Raw genomic sequence first — 15,135 nt, forward strand, 5'->3', positions numbered from 1 at the left:
GTCCCAGAACCGAGTCAAGGTCGTCACATTGTTGCAGGTTTGAGTAAATCAAGACCACGACAATGTCCAATTCAACGAGGTGAAATCTTTATTTCTCAGGCTCGGGACTGCAGAGGGAACCTTTCAAAGGAGGAGTCCACCATATTGCATGGCGGGGGGGGGGGGGGTGACCTTGACCTTTATATCATTTAAGGAGTGAGCTGAATACAAAAAGCAAGTTAAAAATTCCTTTATCACTAAGTAAGCGGTATTGATATTGACAGAAGAAAAATAAGAGTATATTTAGGTAAAGTCTTGTTTTATGATCTCAGTCTCCCCGGTGAACGGAGAAAGACTTACTGCTTTTCTCTGAATGGAGAGGGGCAGTTTAAACAAGAATTGGCCGAAGAGCAATAACAAGCCTGCATTCCATTGTGAGGATAAAACACAGATGACCTTGGACTGAGCAAGGTGGGTGAGAGGGGAGGAGGCCTTTGGGAGGCAAGGAGGCTTTTGTGACAGTTTTGCTCAGGCTTTAGGTCAATTATAAAAATGGCTAAGCAAAATTGTCACAAAAGCCGCCTTGCATTCACAACAAGCAGTAAACAAACAAACAAAAATGCATTGGTGAGAACGAGGGGGGGTGGAGAGGAGACCCAAAGTCCATCTATGGACAATGGAGCATCCCCCCACAGAGGGGTCGCAGGGAGGGGGTGAGTCAATCAGGGCACTAATGGGTCACGAACTATACCTCTGTTTCCTGGAGGCCCCCTCACTCCCCACTGTCACAACCTCAGTGCCACTTCCCAATCTAGACTAGATGGGAGCATGTACATAGGTATAGGCAAGAGATAAAACTCACAACACATGGAACCCAGGAACAGGAATGGGACTAGAGATACCAGAAGGGTAGGGGGAAGGGAGGGTGAGGTGGGGAGGAAGGGAGCACGGATCACAATGAATAGCACATAGCAACATACCCCCAGTCAGGGGAAGAACAACAGGAACCAAAGGGGAAGGGAGATGGTGGATGGAGTGAGATTTGAAAATAATTGACAATCTATCAGGGGGACACGAGGGTTGGGGCGGTGGAGGAGGAAGGGAAAAAAGGAGGAGCTGATCACAGGGCTCAATGGAAAGTAAATGTCTAGAAAAGAATGATGGAATATATGTACGGGTATGTCGGATACAACTGATGTATGGTTTGTAAGAGTTGTAAAAGCCCCCAATAAAATGATTTTTAAAAAAGAAATGGGGTGACATGAGCATGTGTATTTCAACATCACCAAGCTTAATGGCCCGGCCTCCAGGCTCGGGTTAAGGAGACGTGGTTGGGTTTTTTTTGACATGGTTTATATGAATGGTAAACATGTAAATGAGACAGTTGACACCTGCTCCCATGTACCATTCAGTGCACTGGCTACACTCAGCGCTGTCATCGCCACTACCCCTTGTTTCCATATGCTTCCCCCCATGAAGGTCAGTGCTCCCTGAGCTCATGCACCACCCACTCACACCCTGGCAATCACTAGTGCATTCTGATCTCTGGGTAGTTGCTGATTTCTTATAAATGAGTGTGGTAGTTACATAATCTGTTGTCAACTTGGGAAGGGGTGGAGTCTAGCCTGTCAATCAGGTCGCAGCTTGATGACCTCTTTTGAAGGTGCCACAGAGATAAATAGCTCGATGGAGGCCAGATACAGACAGACTTTCTTCTTTGTATTCCTGATGACAAAACACAGGAGCTACGCTCGAGCCCTGGAGTTAGAGGAACCACGTGGAGACCCACGCCAGCGCTGAAATGCTTCCACCACCACTGGGTCCACAAGACTTTCCTCCCACTGGCCTGTGATCTTCCTGCATTTGGTGTCATTGCAGGCGTTGCATGGGTCTGAAGAGGAATTTATAGACTGGTATCGGACATATGGGCTAATATCGGACTTTTGGACTTGATCTGGACTGGGATGAGATGTTTTCCTAATACATAATTACTCTTTGATTTAAAGCTTTTTCTTTTTAAAAAACATTTTATTAGGGACTCATACAACTCTTATCACAATCCATACATACATCAATTGTGTAAAGCACATCTGTACATTCTTTGCCCTCATCATTTTCAAATCACTTGCTCTCCACTTAAGCCCTTTGCATCAGGTCCTCTTTTTTCCCCCCTCCCTCCTCACTCTCCCCTCCCTCATGAGCCCTTGATAATTTATAAATTATTATTTTGTCATATCTTGCCCTGTCCGACGTCTCACTTCACCCCCTTTTCTGTTGTCCGTCCCCCAGGGAGGGGGTCACATGTAGATCCTTGTAATTGGTTCCCTCTTTCCAACCCACTCTCCCTCTACCCTCCCAGTATCGCCATTCACACCCCTGGTCCTGAAGGTATCATCCCCCCTGGATTCCCTGTGCTTCCAGCTCCTATCTGCACCAGTGTACAACCTCTGCTCTATCCAGACTTGCAAGGTAGAATTTGGATCATAGTAGCTTGGGAGGAGGGAGCATTTAGGAACTGGAGGAAAGCTGTATTCTTCATCGGTGCTACATTGCACCCTGACTGACTCATCTCCTCCCCTAAACCCCTCTGTGAGAGAATCTCCAGTGGCCAACAACTGGGCTTTGGGTGTCCACTCTGCACTACCCCCTTCATTCACTATGGTAAGATTTTTTTGTTCTGATGATGCCTTATACCTGATCCTTTCGACACCTTGTGATTGCACAGGCTGGTGTACTTCTTCCATGAGGGCTTTGTTACTTCTGAGCTAGATGGTCGCTTGTTTACCTTCAGGCCTTTAAGACCCCAGACACTATCTCTTTTGATAGCCGGGCACCATCTTTAAAGCTTTTTTTTATACACATATGAGTGTCTCTGGATTTGTTTCTCTAGTCAACCAGATTAACACAATGAGATAGTCTTGACTGTCTAGGGCTGTCTTCACAGAAATATCACAAATAGGTGACTTCACTGGTTAGGTATTTATTTTCTCACAGCTCAGGAGTTTCCTAGTCTAGATGCAGGGCGCTAGCTCTAGAGAAAGGCTCTAGAGCAATCTGTGTGTCTGCTCTGGAGGAAGGTCCTGGCCTCTTTTGAGCATCTGCTCCCAGGCCATCTTTGCCTCTCTCTCTCCCCAGCTCTGCTGCTTGTTTCATCTCTTTTGTGCTTCAAAAGGAGCAACTCAAGACACACCCTACGCTCATAGTACCTCCTTAACATACAAAGACAACCAGTTCCCGAATGATAAGGGTTAGACTTCACAACACGTTTGGTCCAGGGAAGCAGTTTAATCCAAAACATTTCATCCTTTTACCTCCAAACCCATGCCCTTGCTACATACAAACCACTTTTGCCCCATCACACTATCCCCAAAGTCTTACATCTAAACCATATATGAAGGTGTCTTTGTGTGTATTCCTTCCTGGGGCAAAATTCTACTTCCACTGTGAATCTGTGAGATCGAGACCAGACATAGTCGTTTGAAGGTACAATGGTGGGGCAGGCCCAAGGCAGGTATTCCCATCACAGATAAGAGAAGTTGGAACAAAGGCAGGAAGAACAAGCACCCAGGAACCCCAGTGGCATGGTGGTTACATGTTGGGCTGCTAACCACAGGTCAGCAGTTCAAAACCACCAGTCGCTTCTCTTGAGAACAAGGCAAGACTTTCTACTCCTGTAATGAGTTAGTCTCAGAAACCCACAGGGACAGTCCTATACTGTCCTATGGGGTGTCTATGAGTCAGAATTGATTCAATGGCAGTGAGTTAAGAAACCCTCAAATTCAGCAAATCAACTGGCATGAGCTCTCAAGGCTTGATCAGAAACCTTTGATCTGAGACCATCTGAGAGATGGCCCACCTTCCAGATGCAAGGAATTTGCATGCCCTCTGGATGCTGGGGTGGGGGTGGGGGTGAGGGTGGGGTGAGAGTGGCTCCTAGGCCCTGGGCTTCAGCTCTGCCTTCCATGTCCAGTGAACAGGCCACTCCATTGCTTCCACTTTGGCCAGGCCCCATTCCCCTAGTCCATCTGAGTGGCAAACCCAACCCCCAGGGCCTGGCAATCTACTTCTAACAATCAGCCACCAAAAACCCTGTGAACCTCCTCCCTGGAGCCGTCACCCACACAGGAGCAAAAGAGCACCAGGGTCCTGAGTCAGAGCCAACCCACAGCAACTCATAACAATATTGACATGAAAAAGGACCTAGCATTCCACTTCTACAAAGTTACCCTGCAGCTGTGTTCTCATAGACATGCAAGGGAGTTCAGTCGCAGGGTTCTTCATAATAACAAAAGACTGGAAACAACCCAAATGTCCATCAGTTAAATAAATGGTGACCTACCCAAACCATTGAATACTGCGTTAGACAGCCCCAGGAGTAAATGAGGAAGGTCTTTCTGAAATAAGGAACGGTTCTCCAAGATACATGTGTTGTTTGAAAACAAAAGAGTAAGGCAGAGAACAAAAAGTACAGCAGACTATAGTTGATACAGATATAACATGTAACGTTAAAACCAAACTCACCGTCTTCCAGTGGTAGTGACCGGATAGGACAAGGTAGAACAGCCCCTGTGAGTGTCTGGGGCTGTAACGACCGGAACAGAAAGCCCCATCTTTCTCCCGAGGAGCACCCGCTGGCTTTGAACTGCTGACCTTGCAATTAGCAGCCCAGAACAACCACTCCTCCACAAGAGCTGCTCCTTAACCAACTAGATGCCTGCTATTTCCGAACAGGGATGTAGTCCTTGTCTTGTAAGGTTATAAGAAAACGAAGAAATAAATCTTAAAAACTTAGAGGAATTATAAGAATTTTAAAGAAAATGTATTAACAGTTTTTTATTGTCCAGTATAAGTAAACTTTAATTACTTCAAGATCTTAAAGATATTTTTCTTCCTCCACTCTAAAATCTCAAGTTTCATCTTTCACATTTAGCTCTGCAACCTATCTGAAATTAATCACTTTTTTTCTGTATCATGTGAAATAGGTTTCAAAGTATAGGAGATGTATATTCACGGATGTCCCCTGTGGGTATACAGATGTCCCTGTACTGTTCTTCCCTCCTGCTGTGAGACCAGAGTTCACATTGAAGGAGTGTTTTCTTAGCTGGCCAGCGGCTACCTCTGCCCAAGCCACTTCTACTCTATAATTCTACACAGAAGCAGTCCATTAATCTATAGCTTTACACAAAAGTGACAGGCATCACAACACAAAAAAATGTATTGTGTGCCCACCTTCCTGATATGATTGCTTAAGACAAATCATATCATTGTGTGCATCGTATCCCCGATATGATCACTGAAGGCAAATGTGTACATAACCAAATGTGGTGAAGAAATCTGATGGTGCCTGGCTATCAAAAGAGATAGTGTCTGGGGTCTTAAAGGCTTGAAGGTAAACAAGCATCCATTTAACTGAGAAGCAACAAAGCCCACATGGAAGAAGCACACCAGCCTGTGTGACCACGAGGTGTCAAAGAGATCAGGTATCAGGCATCAAAGAACAAAATAATCATATCATTGTGAATGAGGTGGAGTGTGCCCATCTGTAGGTAATGGGACACCCCCTTACAGAAGGGTGATGGAGAGGAGACGAGCCAGTCAGGTTGCAGTGTAGCAACAATGAAACATACAACTTTCCTCTAATTCTTAAATTCCTTCCCCCCAATATCATGATCCCAATTCTACCTTACAAATCCAGCTAGACCAAAGGATGTACACTAGTACAGATAGGAACCGGAAACACAGGGAATTCAGGACAGATGATCCCTTCAGGACCAGTGCTGAGAGTGGCGATACTGGAGGGTGGTGGGAAGGTGGGGTAGAAAGGGGTAACCAATTATAAGGATCTACATATAACCTCCTCCCTAGGGTATAGACAACAGAAAAGTGGGTGAAGGGAGATGTCGGACAGTGTAAGACATGACAAAATAATAATAATTTATAAATTATCAAGGGTTCACGAGGGAGTGGAGAGGGAGAGGGAAAAATGAGGAACTGATACCAAGGACTTAAGTGGAGAGCAAATAATTTGAGAATGATGAGGGCAACAAATGTCCAAATGTGCTTTATACAATTGATGTATGTATGGATTGTGATAAGAGTTGTATGAGTCCCCAATAAAATGATGTATATTAAAAAAAAAGGAATTTCCGACACAGGCCAGTCTTCACAGGGTTGAGGGATTTACATCCCCTGTCTTCCCCAGTTACTAGTTCCTGTCTTTAGGCTTTATCTCAGGATGTCCTTGTTCGGTGTTCTGCTCAGACATTCCATTCAGTTAGCAGGGCCTGCCTGTCTTTTGGTAATTTCCGGGTGTGCCTAGCAAGCTATGTTTACAGAATGGAGAGAGCCTTAGTTAGGCCTAGATTGGATGACTACCGCTACACTGCCACCCCCCTCCCCCCAATGCAATGTCATCCTTCTCTCAAATCAGGTGACCAATCTCTAGCTAAGGAGCCCTGGTGGCACTGTGGACTAGGCATTGGATGGCTAACCGTGAGCTCAGAGATTCAAACCCACCAGCCGTTCCGAGGAAGTAAGAGGGGCTATCTGGTCTTATAAAGTTTTCCGGTTTCCCAAACCCTGTATCCAGTCACTGTAAGTGGAAATGGACTCATTTGCAGTGGGTTTATTCTTTTGTTTTGGTTTTCAACAGTTTTATTGGCATCTATTCACATATCATACAATTCAATAGTTCAATAACATTAAGAAGTGTACAATCATCGTCACACTCAGTTTTAGAACATTTTCTTCATTCTTGTACTCATTATTATTAAATGCCCATTTCCCCCCAACCTTCCCTGCCAGACTGTCTCTATAGACTCACCTATCCTGGATTTCACAGACAGAAAAACATTAAAAAGCAAATCAACAACAACAACAACAAAAGCTAGCAAGAATAACAAAGTAAAACAGACAAAACCCCCAATTAAAACAAAAGCAGAAAATATTAAAAACTAGAACTAATTTAATGGATCATAAGGGAGATCAAATGATAGGGTGCTAAAGTGTAACCTAACTGCATCTGCAGCAAGACACTTTTCAATGCATGCTGCACGTAAGCCAGGCTTGTTCATGTCCCTGGTCCGCTTAATCCACACGCATTTCTTCTTCTTCGTCTTCTTCGTCTTCTTCATCTTCTTCGTCTTCTTCTTCGTCTTCGTCTTCTTCTTCAACTGAAACAGTTTTAAAATAGGTCAAAGGGGAGATCAACTGAAAAGATAGTACATTAAAAAAAAAAAAGGTAGCACATTTTGACCTAACCATGTGCTATTAAGGAATTTACAATGATTTCTGTCTAATAACAGGGCTATTTACATGCCTCAACTTCACTGGAGGCTAGATCTGTGAATGGACCCTGCAAATGGATTGAGAGCTTCTCCTGATGGCCACAGTCTTCTGCAAACTAGGTGTTCACAATTTAAACTCTGATGCCGTTCCCCGCTTTAGATTTGGATTATCTTGTTGTCAATTCTTGGATGACACAGGCTAGTGTGCTTCTTACATGTGAGCTTAGTTAACACCTCACTTAGACAGCTGCTTGTTTATAAACAAGTCTTTAAGATCCCAGATGCTATTCTTTCTGGTAGCCGGGCACCATCTAGTTCTTTCACTACACATTGCCATAACACTGGATCTTTAGTGATCTCTTCGTGAGGTCGAGCATCATGGGCTTGCTTTTTTAGGAGGAGCCCTGGTAGTATGTTGAGCTGCTAACCAAGAGCTCAGTAGTTTGAAACCACAACTGCTCCATGGGGGAAAGACACAGCTGTCTGCTCCGGTACAGAGTACAGTCTCAGAACCCACAGGGGCAGTTTCACCCTGTCCTGTACGGTCATGATGATTTGGAATCGACCAGATGGCAGTAACGTTTCTTTGGTCTCTCTTTTTTCTTTTTAAAATCTTTATATCTATATTGATCCATCATCTATCTGGAGATGTAGTGGATTAAAGTGGGGCTGCTAATCCTAAAATCAGCGGTTCAAACCCACAAGGCACGCTGTGGGGAAAGGATGAGGCTTTTTGCTTCCGTAAAGAGTTACAACCTCAGAAACTCCCAAGGGGCCTACTGCTCTGCCCATCGTGGTCTCGGGAGTCAGAGTGGACGGGCTGTCAGTGATTTTGGTTTGGGTTTATTTTTCATCTGTTTATTTAGTTCTATTTATCATTTACCTACCTGTCTACATCTATCATCTACTTAGCAATACCGATCAATTGCCTGATCCCTCTCTGGAGTCACCAGCTGGTGAAGACGGTTAGTGATCCCAGCTGCTAATGAGTGGAAGTCTGTTACACCCAGAGGTGCCTCAGAAGAAATGCCTGGTGATCTCTCTCTGGAAAATCAGCTCTGGGAACTCCAGGAGCACAAGTGTACTCTGGCACATGCGGACACGTGAGTCAGAACCGCCTCAATGGAAACTGGATTATCTTTGGTTTACAGAACCTTCAATGGCTTTTGTTTCTCTCAACCCACCGTAAATTCACTAGCTTTTGATTTAGAAACAGGTTCTTCATTTGAACCCCAAAATATATGGGCATTTTTATTCTAGGAGGAGGTGATTTCATTCCAATCTCACAACGTTGGTACAAAAGAAGATGCCTCTTCTACTAAAGATCTAAAATAAAAAATAAGTAAGGTGTATAACCATGCCTTCCTGGGATGTTTGCATGAGCTACATCACTGCAGAATTAAATGTTCTCTCATCCTCACGTTTCCAAACCAAATCCCAAACTCTCTGCCATCCAGTCAATGCTGACCCCACAGTGTCCCCCGTGAGTCTCTGAGACTGTAACTGGTTAAGGGAGTAGAGAGCCTGGTCTTTCTCCTGAGGGGCTGCTGGTGGTTTTGAACTACTGACCATGCAGGTCATAGGCTAATGTGTAACCACGACATCACCACCTGTTTAGAGTAGTGTAAAAGAGCCTGAACAGAGGGTAAATTGCCTCGAGTGAATCTGCTACCCAAGACCTCTCTTAAGTGTTGAAAAGCAAGGGGATTACTTTGAGGATGAAGGTGTGCCTGCCCCAGGCCGTGATATTCTCCATGGCATCATGTGCATGTGACAGTGGGACATTGAACAAGGAAGATCAAAGAAGAACGGAGGCATTCCAATTACGGTGCTGGAGAAGACTATTGAAAGGACCATGGATGCCAAAGGAACAAACATGTCTGTCTTGGAAGAACTCCAGCCAGATGTTTCTTAGAGGTAAGGATAGTGAGATGTTGTCTCATGTACTTTGAACATGTTGTCGGGAGAGACCAGTCCCTGGAGAAAGGCATCAATATCTCCAGTCTGAAATGATCAATATTTGAAAATATTGCTTTGGTGAGAGAACCAAAGCTGGAGACCCCACCGTAGGATTTTGCAAGACCATTATTTGATCATTGCAAATATCTTTTTTCAACAACGCGAACAGTGACAGTGTGTGCAGCCTTGAGTCGCAGTGTTAAAAGAGCCAACGGGCAAAATGCTGAACGAAGCAGTCAGCATTTAAAAGAAGATGAAAGCAATATTCAGAGTCACTGTATATTATAAAAAATAGTCAACATGCAACCATTTCAAGATATAAGCTGTGTTCAAGAACTGGCAATACTGAAGGAAGAAGTTCAAGCTGCCTGAAGGAATCAACCAAAAACAAGGCTACAGGAATTGAGGGGCTAGCAATTGAAATGTTTCGACGCACCGATGAAGCACTGGAGGCAAGAATATGTCAAAAAATGTGGAAGACATTTACCTGGCCAGTGACTGGAATTTGTGCCCACTCCCAAGAACGTGACCCCCACCGAATGCAGAAGTTATCCAACAATGTCATTCATGTCACAGACAAGCAACCTTTTACTGAAGATCGTTCACCAACAGTTGAAGACCTGCATTGACAGGGAGCCACCAGTCACTCAAGGCAGATTTAGAAAAGAAAGAGGAACAAGGGATATCATTGCTGAGGTCAGATGGGTCTTGACTCAACGCAAGGAAGACTAGAAAAATATTTACTTGTGATTTTTTTAATTACGTAAAGACATTCAACTGTGTGAATCATAACAGACTATGGGCAACATGGAGAAGAAGGAAAATTCCAGAACTCTTCATTGTGTTCATGTGGCACTTGTCTATGGATCAAGAGGCAGTTGTGAGACTAGAATACGGGCACACTGCGTGGTTTAAAATCAGGAAAGGCGTGTTGCAGGGTTGTGCCCCTCACCATCCTGATTCAATCAAGATGCGGAACATTCATCAGAGACGGTAGACGATGTGAAGAAACATTCAGGCGTCAGGAGGGGAGGAAGTATTATTAACAACCTTTGACATGTAAATGACACAACCTTGTGTGTTAGGCAGAGTTCTCTAGAGAAACAAAGCCAGGGTCCTTATGATTATAGGTAGATAGATAGGATATGAGAGCGATCTAGTTGTGACATCTGTCACCCCATTGATCGCCAGGGTTGATTCGGCTGATCTGGTTGGCTAGGCGGGTGTCCCCTTCCTCCCTCACCGCTCCATGTGCTTCCCTCCTGAAGCTACGCATTTGGTTGAAGAGGACGACCTTCCCTGATAGGAGGACCGTCCTTTGGTCAAGGGTATATGAGTAGCTGCACTCTCCTGCTAGAACCTCCCAACAAGTCTCAAGATGATAGATAGAGAGATATAGAGATAGATTTATACAATGAGAAGGCATATAATAGCTAACTAGTCCACACAGCCGTACAGAGGGCTCCGTTCAACTCACTTTCATGGAGCAGTTAATATACTGAAAGTCCTTCAACTCACTCAGGCTTCTGGTCCACAGTCAAGGAAGCAGAGAGGCTGAGTCTTCCCTCAGGTAAGGCAGGCAGAGTCTGCCCACAGGCAGCAGACAGCAGGGTGGATTATCAGAGTGGGCCCCGTGGGATCTTGAAATCAAGTGATGCACTGGGGCAGGATCCACCAGCCTCGAGCTCAAGCAATGCACATGCCAGCACTGTGGCAAAGCAGGTCTTGAAGGAGCCTTAAGCTCTAGTGACAGCATCCATGGGTTGGCTTGGCACACAGGTTGAGGCAAAGAACTAGCTCAAGCAGCAGCATGCTGATCCGATCACCAGGGAGCAAGAGAGAGATAGGATGCCGCCTGTCTTTCTTTATTTCAGTCATCCTCCAATCATGCTGTTACCTGATTAAATTCGGCCGACATGTTCCTATTGGCCTAGTTGGCACAATAAAACCTAACTATCACACCGTGCTTGCTGACAGTGAGGACTAGAAGCACTTGATGATGAAGAGCATGGACTGCAGCCTTCAATATGGATGACAACTCAATGTAAAGAAAACCAAAATCCTCACAACTGGACCAATAGCTCACATCATGATAAATGGAGAAAAGATTAATGCTGTTACGGACCCACAATCAAAGCTCATGGAAGCAGCCGTCAAGAGATCCAACGACACATTGCATTGGGTCAATCTGCTGCATAAGACCTCTTTAAAGTGTTGAAAAGCAAGGATGTTACTTGGAAGACTAAGGTGTGCCTGACCCAAGTCATGGTATTTTCCATGGCCTCATATGCATGTGAAAGTTGGACATTGACTAAGGAAGACCAAAGAAGAACCAATGCATTTGACTAGTGGTTTTGGCAAAGAATATTGAAGCTACCATGGATGCCCAAAAGGACAAACAGATCTGTCTTGGAAGAAGTGCGGCCGGAAGAAGGATGGTGAGACTCACCTCACGTACTCTGGACATGTTGTCAGGAGAGACCGGTCTCTGGAGAAGGACGTCATATTTGGTAAAGTAGTGGGGCAGCAAAAGGAAAACCTTCTACAAGGATCATTGACACAGTAGCTGCCTTGATGATTGTGGGGGTGAGCTGTTGTGGGGATGGTGCTGGATTGGGCAGTGTTCTTTCTGTTGTCCACAGCGTCCCTATGAGCTACAACACTCCGGATACCACCTACCAACAATAAGAAGAGCTGTCTCGACTTGCGATCACTTAACGTCATCAGCTGCGACCAGAGGTGGTTTTAACAGAACCATTGTTTTGAATCTGGTCGCTGAGTCTTAAAAAGTATCGGTAAGGATATCCGTCACTTCCTCACGTGGTGTGCTTTTTAAGGAGCACCAGCAAAATTTCCCTTTTCTTCTGAATGCCACAAAGTGTTGTTTCTCTAAATCACAGTCTTTCACTTTACTGCTTCTTGGAAATCGCAGTAAGAGTTGACCCGGATGATCATGGCCTAGAAAATTTAAAGTCAAACTTCATGATTTCAGTCCATCGATGAACACCCAGGGAGCATCTGCTGTGGGTCAGACACCGAGTTAGATACTGAGGCTACAAGAGGGATTTAAGGGGACTGGTTCCTGCGCTCCACTGACCCCACATTCCAGTTGGGGAGAGGGGACGTGACTATGTGATCACTATAAGTCAGGGGCCAAGCTAAGTGGAAACCGCTGTCTGGAACCAACCACGTGTACGACAGTGGGGAGGAAAGGTGGCATTGAAATTGAGTTCGCCCTACCCAGGGTGCAGTGGAAACTGTTCCAGCCAGAGACGCAATGTGTTCAGCAGCTTGAAGGTGGGGCTGAGCTTGGTGTATTCACTGGTTGGGGGTGGGGTGGAAAAGAAGCCCAAGAGACTGGAGAGTGGTGACCCAGGAGGGAGGAACGAAAGCTGAGGCTGGAAAGCGAGTCGTGCAGGACGCTGGATGCAATGGGAGCCTGTTGACGGTTCTGTGCAGGAGACAGACGATGGACCCAGCTTGTGCTGTGAGACCACTTTGGCTGCAGATTGGAGGGAGAAGAGAGGGATGTGGACATCGAGAGATCTGTTGGAGGATGGAAGTCACACGCTGGCAGAGGATGGTGGTAGCTCAGCCCTGGCAAGGTGTCCCGTGTGTCCCGCAAGAAGAGGGGGCTCTGTGGTCTGGGATCGCTTCTTCCCCCTGCCTGCTTTCTAGTCTCCCTTGCCTGGTAGTCTCTCTCTTGGGTTTGCAAGTGCAGAGTCTTGCAAACACTCTTTGATCCTCCTGGATATCCTAGGTCTTTTTAGCATCTTTGGAAAGAGATTGTTCTTTAACCAAAAATTGGGAGGTGGGGGGTGGGGGCGGGGGAGATGTCGGTATTGTGGCCTGGAAAGAAGACACAATGCTGTTTCTCCAGAGGGGGGTGTTTCAGGAAAGGTGAGTCAAAGGGATCAGGCTGGAAAGACATCTGGATGCAGGAAAGCCCAGGAGAGTGGTTGATGACTTCAGGCCGCGGACTTCAGGATGAAGTTCCCAATGGACACTTTCCCTGGATTCTGTGAAAGAAGACCCTGGGGAATTCTGTGGGCAGAGTTGGGGAATCTTGAGTTGGGAGGCTCTGAAGAGAGGGTTTGAAGAGAGGAACCAAGTGGGGGATGTGGAAAGGGTGAAGTAATACAGGAAGCTACTTCCCAAATGTCAGAGCAGCAAAGAGGATGCTCTGGTTTACATTTTGAGAGGTTACTGGAAACAAGGAATTATATGTGACAAGTATGCTTGCACGCACACATGCGCACAAACACACACACAAACATTGTTGTGATTAGGTGCTTCAGCCCACTGCTGCAGTCTCGGTGTCAATCCATCTCATGAAGATACAGGAAGCATCTTTTGTGAGTGGGCGTGTGTCAAGTGCCAGGTGGACTTGACTTGCCACGGAGTCAACTTCCGTGTATGCCCACCCCAGGAACCACAGAACGAAACTCTACCTGGAGCCTACTGCTGCATCATGTCTGGCAATGTTCTGGATGCTTTACTGAAACCCGACCACCATGGGAGCTTTGGCTGGTCCTTGAAATAGCGGTGGTGTGGATTTTGGCACTGTAGCAAAGCAACAGCCACAACAGACAGACCAACAGATGGGCAGTGATAAACTGCCATCGTTATCCTTAAAGCCCCGCTGCTGCCCAAATGGGTGTGGCAGGAACGGACTCGCTGGCTGATGTGCCCATCCGATATGCCCAGCCTTCCATCCTGCTTTGCTAACCGTCCACGAAGATTTGGTGGAGAGCCACTCTTTGACCACCTCCCTGGGCAACTCTGTCTCTTAATAGATCAGCTCAAGGCCCAGACTCTGGACCAGGAGCCTGGGAAGTCCTTAGTAGCTTACTCGACCTACTGTGTCTCGAACGGGGTGCACATGGCATGGGGTTCTTATTAGACGCCCTCCAGTTGGTTCCGACTCTTGTCGATCCTTTGTAGAACAGAAGGAAACCCTACCCAGTCCTGCGCCACCTTCACAACTGTCCTCACGCTTGAGTCCATTGTTGCAGCCACTGTGTCCGTCCATCTTGTCCAGGGCCTTCCTCTCCTTCACTGCCCCTCCACTTTACCAAGCATGAAGACCTTCTCCAGGGACTGGTCTCTCCTGACAACATGTCCAAAGTTTTGCCATCCTTACTTCTAAGAAGCATCTTGGCTGCACTTCTTCCAAGACAGATAATCTGATTCTTTTGGCAGTCCGTGGGACTTTCAATGTTCTTCACCAGCACTATAGTTTAAAGCCACCGATTTTTTTTCCATCTTTAGTCAAAGCCCAACTTTCACATGCCTATGAAGCAGTTGGAAACACCATGGCTGGGGTTAGGCACACCTTAGTCCTGAAAGTAATATCCTTGCTTTTTAAAACTTTTAAGATGTCTCGTGCAGCGTATTTGCCCAATGCGCGATGTCTTTTGATTTCTTGACTGCTGCTTCCATGAGCACTGATTGTGAACCCAAGCAAGACAAGATCCTTGATAACCGCAATCTTTTCTCTCTTTATCACGATACTACCTATTGGTCCAATTATGAGGATTTTGGTCATCCTTAGATGCAGTTGTAATCTAAACTGAAGGCTGAGATCCTTGATTTTCATCCCCATGTGCTCCGTCCTCCTCACTTTCAGCAATCGAGGTTGTGTTTATCTGCATATTGCAGTTTGTTAATAAGCCTTCCTCCAATCCTGATGCTGCATTCTTCACATGATCCAGCTTCTCTGATGATTTTCTGCACATACAGATTGAATAAGTATGGAGAGAAGATACGCCCTATAGCACACCTTTGCTGATGTAAAACCATGCAGGATTCCCTTGTTCTGTTCATGGAACTGCCTTTTGATCCATGTACAAGTTCCGCAGGAGCACAATGAAGTGTTCTGGAATTCCCATTCTTCTCAAGGTCGTCTATA

This window comes from Tenrec ecaudatus, chromosome 10 (assembly GCF_050624435.1).
Source record: "Tenrec ecaudatus isolate mTenEca1 chromosome 10, mTenEca1.hap1, whole genome shotgun sequence".
NCBI classification, from domain to species: domain Eukaryota; kingdom Metazoa; phylum Chordata; class Mammalia; order Afrosoricida; family Tenrecidae; genus Tenrec; species Tenrec ecaudatus.